This window comes from Micropterus salmoides, unplaced genomic scaffold (assembly GCF_014851395.1).
Source record: "Micropterus salmoides isolate LMB-PRFRI ecotype aquatic unplaced genomic scaffold, ASM1485139v1 Ms_hic_scaffold_1, whole genome shotgun sequence".
Classification (NCBI taxonomy): Eukaryota; Metazoa; Chordata; class Actinopteri; order Centrarchiformes; family Centrarchidae; genus Micropterus; species Micropterus salmoides.
The window spans coordinates 2,299,508-2,316,848 of NW_024040040.1; the positions used below are offsets into that span (position 1 = coordinate 2,299,508).

The window sequence follows — 17,341 nt, forward strand, 5'->3', positions numbered from 1 at the left end:
ATTGCCTTTTGGTACAACAAGTTCTCATTCCCAACTCGTCACCTACTGACGCTTGGTCAAGGCCCTTTGGCGTCGCTTTTTAATGCCCTGGGTCAGATTCAGATTCATTCTTTATTGCCCTCAGTGGAGGAAATTTGCTTTCACAGTCTGAACAAAGAGCACCATCAATATGAATTCTAGACACAAACTACCATAGTACACACATATATGGACAGTATACACATATCTACACATAGCACAAAAGTGACATCATTAACTTGTCTGTGAGAGGTCTTATAGTGCAGGGTACAAAACTTTTCCAAGCGTGAAGCATGAGTTGAGAGGGTTACGTTATTGTAGTGAAACGTTGCAGTTTGGTTAGGTTTAGGCACAGAAACTACTTGGTTGGGTTTAGCCAACAAAACTACTTGGTTAAGGTTAGGAAAAATCATGGTTTGGGTTAAAATAACTACGTACTTCAGTTAACATTAACAGTAGTCATACACTCTCTTCATGTGGACTGCTGAATATTTTTCTCTGGTGAGAGTAGCAACAAGTATCACATTCAAAAATGTTACAGACCAAGTGCAGGACAGAGACATACACTGTTACAAGAACAAGAATGTCCACACCTAAAATAGCTCCCAATTGTGTTTCTCACTCTGGGAGTCCACTGACTCGGTTACGGCTGTGCCACGGTTTTGATGTGCCCATAGCCCAGCGTCAAAGTCCACTAGAAGCGTCTCAGAAGCATTTCAGCAGCGGAACATGCAGCCTGCCCCACGTTATGACTTATTAATTTGTCATTTTCGTGCTTGTACTGCCTTCTTCACTCTATGTGACCCCGTTTCGTTCCGTCAACTTGCATTTCCCACAAGTAAAATTTCAGAAACAGAACATTTTGTCTGCCTGACTTTGGTGACATGTTTAGATTTTGTTGATTTGGTAATCAGTGTTTGATTTTGTGCTTCTACTATGATTAAGCAGGCAACGTAGTTAAAAGATTTTGTTTGTGTCCGTTTTAACTGCGTTTGTTATTTTACGATAGGGAGTCTCCACAGGGTGTTTTATTTTCCACAGCCATAATGCTTCATAGCTGGAGTCAGCGGATTTTAGCCTTTACGTGTGTGCGACAGAGACAGAGTCACTTCTGAAACATGGTGCGTGAGGAGAGGGAGATACTCAGATCAGCATGCAGGGGGATAAATTGGCTGATATTATAACAGACTTTTGTATTTTTCTCACTTTCCCCCGATGGTCTGAATTAGGGCTTGACAGTAAAACAATAACAATCATTATCGCAATATAATTTTTTTCAATAACAATATAACAAATGTTCAATAAATTTTCAATTAATGTTTGATTTTATTCACTTGAATCCTACAGAAATTTGGACTTCATTCTTTTATTAAGATGTTTATTTTGTTGAGGAAAAAGGACTGAAAAAAGCTTTTATTTAATTTTGCTCATGCATATTTGTTGAAAAAGAATTGATCATAATTGTTTAAATGTTCTACCTCACATTTATGAAGTGATCCACTCAAGTGTTTGTCATGTTCTGAGCATTAAGAAGAGTTTAAACCACAATTAACCATCAGGTTTCTTCAACTTTCACTCAGGAGCAAAAATCAGCCTTTAAACTCGAAGGAAATAACAATTTGATACTTATCGTGATAATTATCGATATCGAAAGATATGAAACTTTTATCTTGATAACATTTTTGGCCATACCTTTGTCTGAATAACTCACTAGATCTGTTGCCAGGGGCTTTTTAGAAATAAAGTCTGTGAGGGTCTGAAAAAGGTAGGTAGCGGAGCAAACCACTGTGAGGTGGATGAGGAGTGACACATATAATGATGCACTTATTATGTATATGCATATTAGGATATATAGGAATGTCATGTCCATCAGGTTGTAACATGAACATTAAATTAGCTCTAAAAGTGTGAACAAAAAACATTCCATTATAAAGCAATTGTTTGAGGAAGGAGGAGAAGTGACAAGCTCTTTGAGAGGGGGGGCATATATTGTGTATATGTGTATGAGAGGAATGTAATGTCCATGTTTGATGCTGGTCTGACCCCCCTCCTCCTTTCAGGGTGGAGCCTGCTGGAGTCCAATGGTTGAGACCAGGTCTGAGGAAGTGTAAGTGTGTTTTTCATTTGATTCATGAAAACATTCAACCATCTTCAGACTGTGACATCACTCATTCAAAGTTCTGATGTCATCGTCGAAGTGTCAATCGATACTTATTACAGCTGGATTGTGTCTCGTTCTCTCCATCAGATTCCTGTGAACTCACAATCGACACAAACACAGTAAACAGACTGATCAAACTGTCTGACAACAACAGGAAGGCAACACGTGTGATGGAGGATCAGTCATATCCTGATCATCCAGACAGGTTTGACTACTGGAGGCAGTTGCTGTGTAGAGATGGTCTGACTGGTCGCTGTTACTGGGAGGTTGAGTGGAGAGGAGGAATTGATATAGCAGTGAGTTACAGAGGAATCAGCAGGAAGGAACAAGGTGAAGACTGTGGGTTTGGAAGGAATGATCAGTCCTGGAGTTTGTTCTACTCTGATGGTTATGGTTACCATGTTTGGCACAATAACAAAGGAACCTCCATCACCTCCTCCTCCTCCTCCTCCTCCTCTGGTAGAGTAGCAGTGTATGTGGACTGTCCTGCTGGCTCTCTGTCCTTCTACAGAGTCTCCTCTGACACACTGATCCACCTCCACACCTTCAACACCACATTCACTGAACCTCTTTATCCTGGTTTTAGGCTCTGGAATCCTGCTTCCTCAGTGTCTCTGAGTTCTGTGCAGGAGGGAGAGTCTCCTCCTGGTAGAGAACAGATAAGTTGAGTCTGTACAGGATCACAGAAGCTTCTTGTAATAAATACATCAATGAACTTTGTACAAAGTGATTCAAAGTGATTGAACAGATTCCTCATTTCCTTGTAAACTTCTTCCACTTCCAGTCCTTTAAAGATGGAAGCTCTGATCATTAAATGGTGGAAATGCCGTTGACTTGGACCTTCTGTCATGTGTTGCTTTGAATTCTGGCTCTTGTTCCAATAAAAGCAGAATGTTACTGTGAGTGTGTTTGTTGTCTCTAACATGATTCAGCTGGAAGATACAGTATGCAGTCTCCTCCAAAAGTATTGGAACGGTGAGGCAAATTCATTTGTTTTTTTTGTTCACTGAAGACATTTGGGTTTAAGATCAAAAGATGAGTATGAGACAAGAGTTCAGAATTTCAGCTGTCATTTTGTGGTATTCACATCTAGATGTGTTAAACAACTCAGAACATACCAGCGTTTGTTTGAATCAACCCATTTTTTCAAATGAGCAAAACTATTGGAACATGTGACTGACAGATGTTTCTTGTTGCCCAGGTGTTGCCTTGTGTTCTGATTGGCTGAAGTTTTCATCCTTGGTTCAAACCTAGAAAGAATGCATTTCCTGTTAAAGAGGATAAACCAACATGAAGACCAGAGAGCTGTCTATGGGAGAAAAGCAAACCATTGTCAAGCTGAGAAAAAAGGTAAATCAACCAGAGCCATTGGACAAATACTGGGCATAGCAAGCACAACAATTTGGAATGTCCTGAAAAAGAAAGAGACTGCTGGTGTACTGAGCAACAGACGTCAAACAGGTCGGCCAAGGAAAACAGCAGTAGTTGATGACAGAAATATCGTGAGATCAGTGAAGAAAACCCCCAAAACATTAGTAAGTGACATCACCAACGACCTCCAGAGTGCAGGGTGAAGGTATCACAATCCACTGAGCAGAAATACAGAGGCCACACCACAAGATGCAAACCACTCATCAGCAGGAAGAATCGGAAGGAAGGCCAAAGTGAAATTTGCAAAGAAGTAAAGAGATGGTCCGTAAAAGTTCTGAAACACAATCTTAAGGACTGATGAGACCAAGATTAATCTCTGTCAAAGTGATGGAAAGGCCAAAGTGTGGAGAAAGAAAGGAACTGCTTATGATCTGAAGCATCCAAGCTCATCTGTGAAGCATGGTGGAGGTGATGTCATGGCTGCTTCTGGAACAGGCTCATTAATATTTATTGATGATGTAACTGATGATGGTCGCAGCAGAATTCAGAAGTGGACAGATACATTTTGTCTGCCAATTTACGGAGAAATGCATTGAAACTAATCGGGAGAAAGTTTATCATGCAGCAGGACAATGAGCCAAAGCACACTGCCAACAAAACAAAGGACTTCATCAGGGGAAAAAGTGGAAGGTTTTAGACTGACCAAGTCAAGCACCTGACCTTAACCCAGTACCCAGGTCAAAAAGAAGTGCTCTTAAAGGCACTGAAAATATACTTGAAATTCACATAGTATGCTAACATGCTTACTACAAGTATATTAAAGATATATTCTCCTGAGCTTTAATATACTTCTCAAAAGTATACTTTGAATAAATTGGTAATAAATATATACTTAATTAAACCTTTAATAAATATGCTTAAATAAAAGTATATTTTTTACAAAATTTTTGTCTATTTATTAAAAATACTTATTTAACTCTTAGTAAATACTATTTAGGTGTACTTTGTGGAAGTACATTGTTAAACAATTACACTTTTAGTGGGTTAAAAATATATTTATGCCAAACATGCTTCATTGTGTAGGCTACTGCAAAATATTGTAATTATTTATGTAATTGCCACATGTTTCAGCCTGATTTCCAGAAGTATGATTTTTAAAACATATATTTTTTAACATTAAAATATATTTTTCAAAAGCATATTATTTCTTTTTTTTAATTTCTTTCTTAAAAAATTTTTTAATCAGGTAAATAGCTAGTTGAGGTCAGAGACCTCTTTCGTAAGGGCAGGAAGGAAGCAGCACATGTTGTTTACTTAACAAAGAACAACATATAGAAATAAGCATACTTTAAATCATAATGTAGTTATACTTGTTTGGAAACAGCAAACACGAGTGTACGGAGGGGCGAAGTGTGCCCTCCAGCCCAATATTTTCCTTGGTGGGTAGGTCTGGTGTACATTAGCTAATGCTAGCATGTGGATTAATATATTAATTAGCTAACATTGGTTAGCATTTTAACAGCTTCTTAATCAAGACAGCAACTTTTGTCTGCCTTAAACAGTGTTGGAAGTAACGCATTACAAAAGTAACGCAATTAACGTCACAGTAACGTGTTGCTTTTTGCTGTAAGGCAGTTTTTAATGTTACTAAAATTTCCGGAACAATCAACAGTCTCAGTAACCTGTTGCTGGAATTTGATGCATGAGATTTTAACAAGGCAGGCCTGAGCATGTGTGAGCCCTCAATTCTGCTTTTGCACTGTTAAAATGACCAGTGAGGTCTTTATCAGAGTAATAAATGCAATTAATATGTTGCTGTCTGTGTGCTAAAGGTTCACATTTTTATAGTCTACCTTAATACTCACATGTCCATGTTTACAGTAATTTATTGGTCACTGTGATCATTATTCCTGCCCATATAGTCTCTAAAGACATCACAATTACCACAGTTGTCATTTTTGTATAAATTCATTCTAAAGTTTAGCTGAAGCTACTATGAATCGCCAGCTAAGCATCTGTGTTACACTATTCAAAAGTGGATACTCTGTTTTTTAGAGATTTCTCTTCACTGCAACCATGTAGGGGGATTATTACAGTGACCAATAACTCAGTTATAACAGCAATGTTAAAGTGTACACGTGTATGTGAGAATTGTTTTAAGACGCGCTTGAAATAATGTTTTTATGTACTGCAATGTCTGACCACACGATATAATAGCATGTGATGTTATGTAAAATACTGCTCAACTTTATGTCCATTTGTATGGTCACAGATCCTGTTTTCAACTTTTAAAACTTGAACCTACCCTTTGCCAACTTCAACCAACTTAATGCTAAACCCAGAGTTGGAATTTCCTGCCTTAGCTCAAGAAAATTAAATAAAGAATAATAATAAAGATTTGCTATGAGAATAGAATTGCAGTGTTTATAATGATACTCAAAGGACCAGCTGGACCCTCACAAGCTCACTGTGCTCATAGGTATGTCTGGCTCCTGCACACCATCACTGTTTTTGTTCTCACTACAAGTCAACGGGGTCAGACTAAATAAACAAATATTCTTGTGAAAAAATAATTTTATTTAAAATATTATTATGCATTAAGTAATACTACTTAATGCTATTTTTGTACTTCACAAATTGTCTGCTGTGTTAATGTGAAATGACATGTTGACAGAACAGTTGTTAAGCAAGTCTGTATGTTTGTGTTATTTGTTGTATCTGTTTAATAACATTTTATCACATCCAGCTCCTCGGCTGAATGCACAGTAGTTTTTATGTAATGTTTTTGATCATGTTGTAATGGATGAACTGTGCAGTAACTGGGAGGGGTCCCTTGTGGAAAACCATTTCACCTGAACCTAAAGAACATTATCAGAACAGCTAGACATGATGTCATTTTGTGTTTCAGCAACTTTAAACAAAATAAAAAATGGTTGTTAATTAATTAGAGGTAATATTGCTTTGATATAGGCAAAATATTTCCTTTTCCTTCCACAGATGCTGTGTGATAAAGCAGTTTCCAAATCTCATAATATCTGCAGTCACAGAAAAAGCAATGAGTCCTACTTAAAGATAACCGACTCTACTTCAAGGATAAGGATTGTGACATTTTTCAGTTTCAGTTTGGTTCCACTATTTGTACTGCATGCTTGTGACGGAGTACCTTCACTACAGCTGAGTAAGCGCTTGGACTGCGATACCAACGAGCCTGGCTCTTTGGCCTTGCTGTCAAAGTTGCATGTTTGGTACCCTGAAGAACTGTGTTTGAATCTGGGCAGGGTGACTGCTCACGCCTTTGGCAGCATATGGTTTCAGAAGTGGGATGGCTTGCCGTGAGGTCATCTGAGCCGTACCCAGAGTCCGAACCGTATGAGGGACCCCTATGTCATCATTTTACTGATTTTATTTTTATTTGAAGATTTTTTGGTCAAGATGTGATACATGCTGCTGTACCTTTTAATGTACAGGAATTTATTTTTGTAATATACACAAAATTAAAGTTTAGTTTTAGTTGTCTGTGTGTCTGTTGTAAAATACATTTTTTACTGATTTTTATTATTATGCTAAAAGGGCATTTTGCAAGATATTTTTAATGCATTAATAATGAATTATTCTCATACTGAATGGTTTCATAAAGCAGCTTCCCAAGATATTAATAGTGGCTCTTGGAGTATACCAGTAATAAATTAGTAATATGCTGAAATGCTAATAAAAATGTTCAGGGAACACATTTATGTGAAGTTTAAAATATATTTAAACTGTTCTGCACAAGTATAGCACAAAAGGCTATTTTAAGTTAAATTTAAAAAAGTATATTTAAATTACTAGGTCAATTTTAACACAACTAAGTATATTAAAATATATCTTAAAGTTGACTTTAAGTATTTCTAAAATGACACTTAACATACTTTAAGTTGTTCCAAAATAACATAAAATAAACAATAAAAAAAGTGCTACTTAAGTGTATTTCTTTTTCACTTGGGTATGGGTATTGGGTTGAGCATACATTTCACCTCCTTAAGAGGAGACTGAAGGGAGAAACACCCCGAAACAAACAAGAACTGAAAGAAGCTTCGGTAAAAGCCTGGAATAGCATCACAAATGAAGAATGCAACAGTTTGGTGATGTCGATGGGTCGCAGGCTTGAGGCAGTTATTGCAAGCAAGGGTTATGCCACCAAATATTAAATCCATTTACTTTAAGATTATTTGTTCCATTACTTTTGCTCACCTAAGAGTGCAGTGGTCTAATACAAACGGTGATATGTCCGGAGATGTTTAACACATCTTGATGTGAATACCAGGAAATAAAATCTGAAATTCTGAACTCTTTGTCATGATCCTGTCTGTGTGTCTTGTTTGGGAGTCTGTGTTTAGTTCCATGTCCTTAGTTCATGTTTTGGTGTTCATTCCTGGTCCTTGTTTGCATTATTGTGGTTTGGTCTCCTCTGTACTCTGTGTTCTAGTTCTGTGTTCTCGTTTAGGTTCTGGTTCTTTGTAACTTGTGTGTTTCTGTCTTCTTGGTTATTCACTCTGCCCCATGTCTGCTTGTCTAGTGTTCTCTCTGTTTCCCCTGCTGTCTCTCTGTTTCCCCCTGCTGTCTCTCTGTTTTTCATGCTCTCTGCCTGCCTCGTTAGCCCTGATCCCGCTCACCTGTGTTGCTCGTTAGTCCCTGTGTATATGTATGCCTGCCTGTCTCTCCAGTCTTGGTCACGTCTTGTGTCTTGTTGAGTGTTCTGCCTTGTGCTCCGGTCTCCCTGTGTTTTGGATCGCCTTGTGTTTCCTGGATTACCTTGTTTGGACTTTTGCCCTGAGCTCCATGTAAGCCTGTTTTAGTTTAGTTTTTGAATTAATAAATCCTTTGTTTGAACTGCATCCTCCTCTCGCCTCGCCATTGTCTGCATTTGGGTCCTCACCTCAGTCTGCACTCAGCGCCCCGACCCGTGACACTCTTGTCTCATACTCATTGTTTGATCTTAAACCCAAATGTCGTCAGTGAACAACAAAAACAAAGGAATTTGTCTCACTGTTCTATTACTTTTGGGGGACTGTATGGCCAAAAGTTTGTGGATGCCGTTGTCCATAAAGAAGTGATTTTCCCAGTTTGTTGTGGAAGAACATGAATGGCCTGTACAGAGCTCAGACCTAAACCCCATTTAACCACCATTTTGATAAAGTGAACACTGACCTGTGATCCAGACTTGATCACCAACATCAGTGTGGGACCTTACTGATGTTCTGGTGTCTGAATAGGAGCAAATCCCTGTAGCAGGTTTAACATCTGCTGAAAAGACTGAAAGCAGAAGAGTGGAGGCTGTAATAGCAGCACATGGACATGCTGTCACAATCATATGTTCCACTGTCAGCTGTGCACATACTTTGGCCATATAGTGAATTACAGTCTTTCTTTACATTCAGTGAATGCATTTTGCCCTTATGTGGACTACACCTTTATGAAACTGTGCAGCTTGTTAAATTCTTGTGTTTTGCAGCTCTAATGAAATACTCTTACTATAGTATTCATCAGTGCTGCTATCTAGTACATTCCAACTGCCACAATAATACTCACTGTTTGACTTGTTGGTGAACTTCTTGTATTTGGCAGCAGTCAGTATGATGCAGTGACCCATAGTAATCTGGAGGGCAGTGTCTCTGCTCTGTTGCTGTTTTTAAGACATTAGGTGTGTCTGAGATGACTGCGGCTGACTGACATGATAGTGAAACATGAGCTGCTGTTAGGTAGTTGCAACCTGGTGCAGCTGGTGAAATGCAACTGCATTCAGCAGACTCAAAAATCTGCAGCCAAGAAGAGCTAATGTCACATGACCTGGAGACGTTTTGCAGCTGGACAAAATTCTAACCAGCGTCACTACACCCTTTTTACTGGGGCACGTGCCCCTGTATTCTTGAGCTGTGCCCCGGTAAAGTGGTCAAGAACCCTCAAGGGTTTTGGATCTGTAGCTCTTCAAGGTCAAGTTAGCAAAACATCTGCAACATCAGGACAAGATGAAGATGATAAATACACAACATGTGGTAACAATTTCAACATAAAACTACTGGTTCACTAACAAAGACCACGTACGTCAATGTGAGGTATGAAAAGGTAGTTTATTAGGATAATGAGGAGTATTTATGAAGTTGGGATCGAGGGGAGAGGGACGAAGGATGTTGTTAAGGGTTTGGTATTCAGAGCGGTTAGGAACCCAGGGGTCGAGACTCAGGGTGGATAGAGACGTACGGGTGGATAAAATGAGTGAAGCACGTGTAGTTGGATTGGAGGAATTGAATGAGGCGCAGGCTACAGTATAGAGAACACACATATGCACACTGTAAACAAACACAATATAGACAGATTGAGACAACAGTGCAATGAGCAGAGTGCAAGGATGCAGGAGTAAATTATTAGAGATAAGATAAGATCAGCCTTTATTTGTCTCACAGGTGAGAAATTTCAACATTACAACAGAAAGTGGATAGCATGGAATAAAGTAAACTGATAAGTGACATTAAACATAATACTAACTGGCTATATGCATGTTGGCGTGCTTTTCCTGGAGACTTTAAAACACATAAAAACAAATAATAATAATAATGATTATAACAATATTAACGATGCAATATTGTTATAATCATTATTATTATTATTATTATCATGTACAGTCAGAGGTGGATTTGATATACAGGTACACATACATGCATACATGTACACATGTAGACAAAAGGATGCTGAAAGAAATAAGAATTATTTGACAATATGAACAGTTTTAACAGCTCTGAAATAGAGAATGATGAATAAATAATAAGTGGTGGCCAGTAAACAGGTGGCTTAATAGAGGCAGAGTTATTGGGTTATTGCGCAGGATATTTCATCCGTTCATCAGACTGAGTCTGTTGGTTCTGGCGTACAGTGCTCTGATCTTTTTCAGCATCAGATACAAGCAGCTCAGACCCTAATGGAACAGTTTTAACAGACTTTAAGAAAACTGAGTTAGTTTGCAGAGGTCCGTTCAAACCAGAACTGGATTTTTCTGAAGAGCTTTCTATTCAGGCTTAGCTGTTAAGGTGAGACAACACAGTCACATAGGCTTTTTTCACAAATTTAGTCATATTATGATAATTTTACAAGCTGACAACATAAATAGAAGCTTCTTTTGAATTACATTTTTTTATGTATACAGTTCTTTAAATATGCAAATTAGGTATTTTCTCATTAATAATGTGCTAAAAAAATAATCTAAGGAAATGGATTTGTAAACAAAGGATTTTGGTTTTGTAGGGATTATATATCGAATGTGCAACATTTACAGTTTATCAAAAAAAAGTTTTTTTATGGATTTCTTGAAAATATGCCAGTCAAATGTGTGATGGACCATCCTTTTCCACAATCTTACAGATAAAATGCCACATAGGAAAGTGCAGACTGAAGAAGAAATGGCTCATAGAGATTTCAGGAAATAGTATGTAATGTTAAAGTGAAAGATTAATGCTACTCGGTGATGTTTAGGAGGGGCCATAGAATGAACCTACACATTTTAGGTTCTTTATTTAGATTTTCTATTAGCCATATAATCAATCAAAATCCAAATATATGAGTCACAATGCAATATATGAAATTATGATCATGATATTGCGTACTGTAGACATACAAGCAAACACACACACACATCTGTCTATAGATTTTTTGTCTCACTCTTACCCTGCACACAATTTTCTCTCTGCAGCTCTCAGTGTGCAGCAGCCTCTGTGAGTGTCTCCCTCTTATTGGCAGCAGCTGCAGCAGGTCAGTCACAGTGAGCCAGTTCCAAACACTAAACAATCTTTACATCTTATCATGGTCACATAACAATTGTTAAGTCTCAGATCGCCTCCAGCAGTATCAGCAACCGCAGGAGCAACATTCCCAGCAACTGTTCCAGTAAGTTATGTCAGCCCACAATTTTTTAAAGCTAGAGCTGTGAAGTATCACGATACAGGGGCCATGTTTACCATGTCCAACACAAAGTTTACTAAAACAGCTGTTCTTTAATATTCTGTATAACAGAGAAGAAAAGGCCGTAAGGTTTGGACAACTTAAGACACTTCAGTTTCTAATAACAGATTTATTAATAGGTGCAAAGAAAATATTCTTAACTTTTAAATTTAAATGGTCTTTTCTTTTATGTGTTTCTATTTCAGAACTGCATCACAGCATTTTCTGCTGTATCGATACAGAACCATCCGTATCAATACATGTATCAGCAAAGAATGCATTACAATATATTGCTGTATTCATATTTTGAGCACAGCCCTATATAAAGCCTTGTTCCATGGGCCACTTTTACACTTTGAGCACCTGCCTTTCCAAAGTCTCTGCACAGCCTGGAAAACAGACCATCAAGATCTTGTTTTACATGTAAATTATGAGACGAGCAGCTTAGACGGCTCAACAACAGACTTATTATAACTAAGAAGTCCATCCATCCAATACGGTGCCCCTGTCCCCAGGAACCTACGCCAGGATCCTGTTTGTGGATTTCAGCTCTGCTTTCAACACCATCATCCCGGCCCTGCTGCAGGACAAGCTCTCCCAGCTGAGTGTGCCTGACTCCACCTGCAGGTGGACCATAGACTTCCTGATGGACAGGAAGCAGTACGTGAAGCTAGGAAAACATGTCTCTGACTCCAGGACCATCAGCACTGGTTCCCCTCAAGGCTGCGTTCTTTCCGCTCTGCTCTTATCCCTTTATACCAACAGCTGCACCTCCAGTCACCAGTCCATCAAGCTCCTGAAGTTTGCGGATGACACAACCCTCTTTGGGTTCATCTCTGGTGGGGATGACTCTGCCTACAGGTTGGAGATTGGCCATTTTCTCAGTTCCGATTACCATCATCAGTGAAGTACCTCAGACAGCCTTCAGCGCCCGTATGACACGCCACAGTTTGCTACGTCGCAGCAACCCAACCTGCTAGCACATCGACTGATGTGTACAGCTGCAGTTAGCCAGTCGACATGCACACAGTCACTGACTTAGGTTTAAGCACAAGCCTCTGTGATGGTTATGGTAAGGATAAGGGGTTTCGGGGGCTGTCAATGCCTTTAACACAAATGGTCCACCTGCAGGTGATAACTTCCAGTCTGATGCATCCGAGGCGTCTCAAATAGACGTCACTATGCTTTGTCACCCTTTCTGAAAGTGTTGCCCTGAGATGAGAATGGTCTGGACTATAGGACTTATCTTATTCCATATAAATTCCCACAGGTGGTGCGAGAGGGATATTTTGAAATAAGTTTGAAATAATTTTGAACATGACTTTAGGCAAAATGTTCATCTTTAATATATTTATTTAAGAAACCAGTTTGAGATTATTTGAGCTTTGTGACATGGTGCATTATCCTGCTGGAAGTAGCCATCATAAGTCTGAAATGTTGATACAAGGCAGGATGGATTTATGCTTTCATGTTGTTTCTGCCAAATTCTGACCCTACCATCTCAATGTCGCAGCTCCAGTTTTTGTGAGTCTGTGTGAATTGTAGCCTCAGTTTCCTGTTCTTAGCTGACAGGAGTGGCACCCGGTGTGGTCTTCTGCAGACCTTGGTATTGTAATGAGTTGTTATTTGAGTTACTGTTGCCTTTCTGTCACCTCAAACCAGTCTGCCCATTCTCCTCCGACCTTTGACATCAACAAGGCATTTTTGTCCACACAACTGCCGCTCACTAGATATTTTCTCTTTTTCGGACCATTCTCTGTTAAGCCTAGACATGGTTGTGCATACAGTAATCTGTAGAGTCTACCAGAGAGGAGAAGGTGGAACAGGTTGTGTCAAGGGGTTATAGGTCTGCAGTGATGTTTCCTGCCCGTCTCCTGACTCTGGACATGTTTGAGTCATGGATGGAGGGCAGGTTGACACTAGTGATTCTCTCTGGAGTCTTGACTGTTCGCTGTATTCTGTTCCTGTCCTGTTTGGTTGCAGATTCAAACCGGACAGTCATGGAGAGAAAAGAGGCCTTTTTGACGGTGGAATCAATGTTGGGCTCCCACTCTCGGTCTTTGGAGAATGTGGTTCCCAGAAACCTGACGGTTTCCACACCAGACACAGTGTTGTTGAGTCTGATGATGAGGAGCAGAGTTGGGTGGCTCCTCCCAAAGTTCAGTGTCATCTGCACAGTTTTGAGAGTTAAGATCCAAATTGTTCTGACCGCACCGGAATCTGTACGACCATTTATTTCCACCATGACCAACTAAAACATCAGTATGCTGGTCACATGTTGATGGATGAGTAAAGTTAATCCAATAATTGAATAAACAGCCTGAAATAACATTCACAGGGGCCATTCTGCTGACCAACAGGTACTTTATGATTCAAGATAAAATAATGCTTTATTGATCCCCTGAGGGGATCAACGACAACGAAATCAGTACTGATAGATAGAGTAACTTACAAAATAAGCAATTAGAAGTATACAAAATAAGCAATAAAATAAACTATACTAGAGCATGAACCTAAAATTACAGGTAAAAGAAGTAGCTTTTCTGTTCAGAGCCCCTCAGCTCAGGAATCTGAGACTGCAGAATCAGTGACACATTTTAAGTCACTTCCCAATACTTATCCTTAAAAAGCATTTTATTAATGCAACCCCCACTCTGTTTGGCGCTGTTCTTGTTCTTGATGGTGACGATGATGATGGTGGTAGTTGTGATAATGTTTCATGATGTTGCCAACCTTGGCTAACTATGTCGATATTTACGATTTTGTTGTTTATGATGGACATTGTTAGGTATGTTTCTACATACGGCTATCAAATTCTAGGCATTTTTTTATTTGTATAAGATTGTTGTCATGTTGATTGTGTAGGCTAACTGATGTCCCAAATTTAGCACTTCATTACATTATTCCACTGTTGTTCTGCAACATTCAGTAGGCCTATTTTACATATTTTATTGTATTGTATCTATGTCTTTCTGCAAAACCAATTGTCCTACGGGGACAAATAAAGTTAAAATTAAGTTAAGAAATGGATGTCTGTGAAGGTTCTCTGGCATCCAGGTCTTAGTTATCCAAACAAGGTTTAAATCAAGGGCAACTGGATTTGATTGCCTTTGATTTCCAGTTGCCAGATCTTAATCTTCCTTGGTTAAGCAATTGACATTGTGGCAAGATTAGTAGCAGCAAGTCAGGAAGTATAACAGAACAGTAGAGTAAGATGATACCGTCAGATATAAAAGTGTATGATTATGTAATTATTATACTTAGAGTTGGGTATTTCTACCATTGTTAATTCTTAACAACGAGAGATGGGCCTTTAAATAAAAGTGTGGTTACTATTATTTTGAAAATCTGCAAAGGAGCAGTACCGGAAGCAGATGTATTTTCAGTGGCTAACATGCTAACTTTTCCTTCACGTTACCGTGAGATGCAGCCGGAGTTCAGCAGCAGAGCCTGCATGTGAGGATCAACGTGTTTAAGTGGACTCTGTTTAAACTTTCGGGATGTTTCACCTCAGACTCATCTCCTGTTAGCCAAGAATGCTAAAGGAAGTTAGCTTGTTAGCAGGAAGTAGCCGGAGCCGGAGCTCGGCCTCACAGTCGGAGCAGCTTCCATAGAGACCAAACTGTATTTTTCACGGAGCCCAAATGTCCAAATGTCCAGATAGAGCTGTCTGAATAGACTCTGTGCTGTTCCCTTTATCTGAACATGTTTAACATCTGAATTATCTCCCGGTGTCCTACGAAGCTAATGCAGTTAGCTTAGCTTGCTAGCTGGAAACAGTCTGGAGGAAAAGCTGCTGTGAATCAGTAAAAATGTCTAAAGTGGAGAACGAGGAGGAACTTTGTGGACAACGCAAACTACTGGACGCTGTTTTCAAGCCTGAAGCAGGTCTGTACACTTTACTGCTTATTCTCACTGTAAACTGCTGGAAACCAGCTGCCACTAAAAGTGAACAAGTTATGAAGCAGTCAAAAGAACTAATTTCATACAACATGTATAAGAAGGAAATCATGCAGGTAAAAATGTGAATCTGAGACATAGACATTAAATATAATATCTAAAAATAATACTCTGGTGGACCGGTGTACAGTAGGGCTGCACCTAACGATTATTTTTGATTAGTCGATTAATCTTATTTTATTTTTTAAAGTGTTTTTCATTATTAATATAACAATGAATTTATCCAAAATAAATATTAAAAAACTTGTCTCAGTAATAATTCATGACTTTATTCAGTCGTCATCCTGAAAAAGAGACACATAAAGCACATTAGAAGTTAAAATTAGCCTAATTTCCATGTCACTGTTGTGATATTAATAATAATAATAACAGATCAAATTTGTCAGATACCTGATCAGAAATATGCTGGACCTTAAATTCAGAAGGATTGCTTTGACACAACTTATTTATAATCTATATGTCAACCCTCTCCTGATCTTGAGAATCCGTATTTTTACTGAAATACTTGTCATGAAACTTAAAATGGTTATGACATGGATTTATTTCCTTACTGAGTAATCCAGCAAGTAAATAATTGTGTCTCACTTCAGGGGCCACATCTTTCAAGTACATATTATTTATCAATGCATGTCTTGTTTAGACCGCAAAGGCTGAACTGAGTGTTGTTAAATGAGATGGTCGGGTCTGCGGAGGATTTCCTTTTAGCGTCAGCGCTGCTCCTGTCACCTTGACAGCTGCAGTTGACAATTGGCAAACAGCTGTCTCAGTAGAAATGCACTCAGAAATGTTAATATACACTGTCATCTGGGATAAGTTGATATTACTTTAAAATTTTGACGAATTGGCTTTAAAAAGAAGTGTGTAATAAAAACTTGAGTGAATTAAATTTTAATATACGAATGTGCAGCTGAAATGCAATGTTGACAGAGCAACTGTCAACTTGCCCGAGTTACATTTTTACTGGCCCCGGACCATCGGGCCATTGATTATGTCGAACCCTGATACTTGTCATTTTAGTCCCCATCTTCTTTGTTTTGTTAGAAAAAAGCATTTCTCTGTATTTCTTTTGCCAATTTAGCAACAACCTGAGAGACTGCAGGTTTTTTTTTTATTTACATTTGATTATTTTCCTATTTTTGTGGCTAATAAATAATATAGTTTTAATCTATGTTCCTCTTGGTCGGTCAGACATTAACTCTCACAGAGTATCATTTTAAAGGTGTGAATACAGCTCTTCCATGTAAAGTTAACTAATTAAAGGTATTACAGCCCTTTTTTTACTGGTGCACTATGACACCAATTATTTCCCATGGCTTACACCGTGCCACGGCAGTATGTTGCTGCATCAGACAACATGCAGCGCACCGCTGGGTGAGCATGCGTGCTCGCCACAGTGGAAGCTTAGTTTAATCCGTGGCCAGCGCAGCACATGGTGGCTCACCATTGCAAAACATCCAGGTGTCCGTATAGAAAATATCAATACAAAATATAATATTGACAGATACTACTTCATTTACTTATCAAAAAATGTAAGTTTAGATGCAGGTCAAAAGCACATTCCCTAATTTCCAATCAATCAGTGGAGTGCTTTCATGAAGACTCTCCTGGCTTCAGCCAATCGGTGTGTAGGCCTACGTAGTGGGGGCAGATGACAAGAACACTTCAAGTGGATTTTTCATCATTTTATGACATTTCTGCTCTGACAAAATGCAAACCACATGATACAATTGCAGCATCTTTTAGTTTGAATGACTTTTAAATATGTTGTACAAAATGTACATCATGTGTCCACACATTTAAGAAAGTAGTGGTTAACAGGAAGTTAGGTTTCTAAAACGTGTATGTATTTTATTATTATCCGCA

At 38.7% G+C, this 17,341-nt stretch overlaps 1 protein-coding gene and 1 pseudogene across 1 annotated transcript in view; one reads left to right on the top strand and one right to left on the bottom strand.

The window, feature by feature from the left end:
• LOC119887775 overlaps positions 1-17,341 on the bottom strand; it is an 878,746-nt pseudogene that overhangs the window by 137,201 nt on the left and 724,204 nt on the right.
• LOC119889520 (NLR family CARD domain-containing protein 3-like) overlaps positions 1-17,341 on the top strand; it is a 237,846-nt gene that overhangs the window by 98,907 nt on the left and 121,598 nt on the right.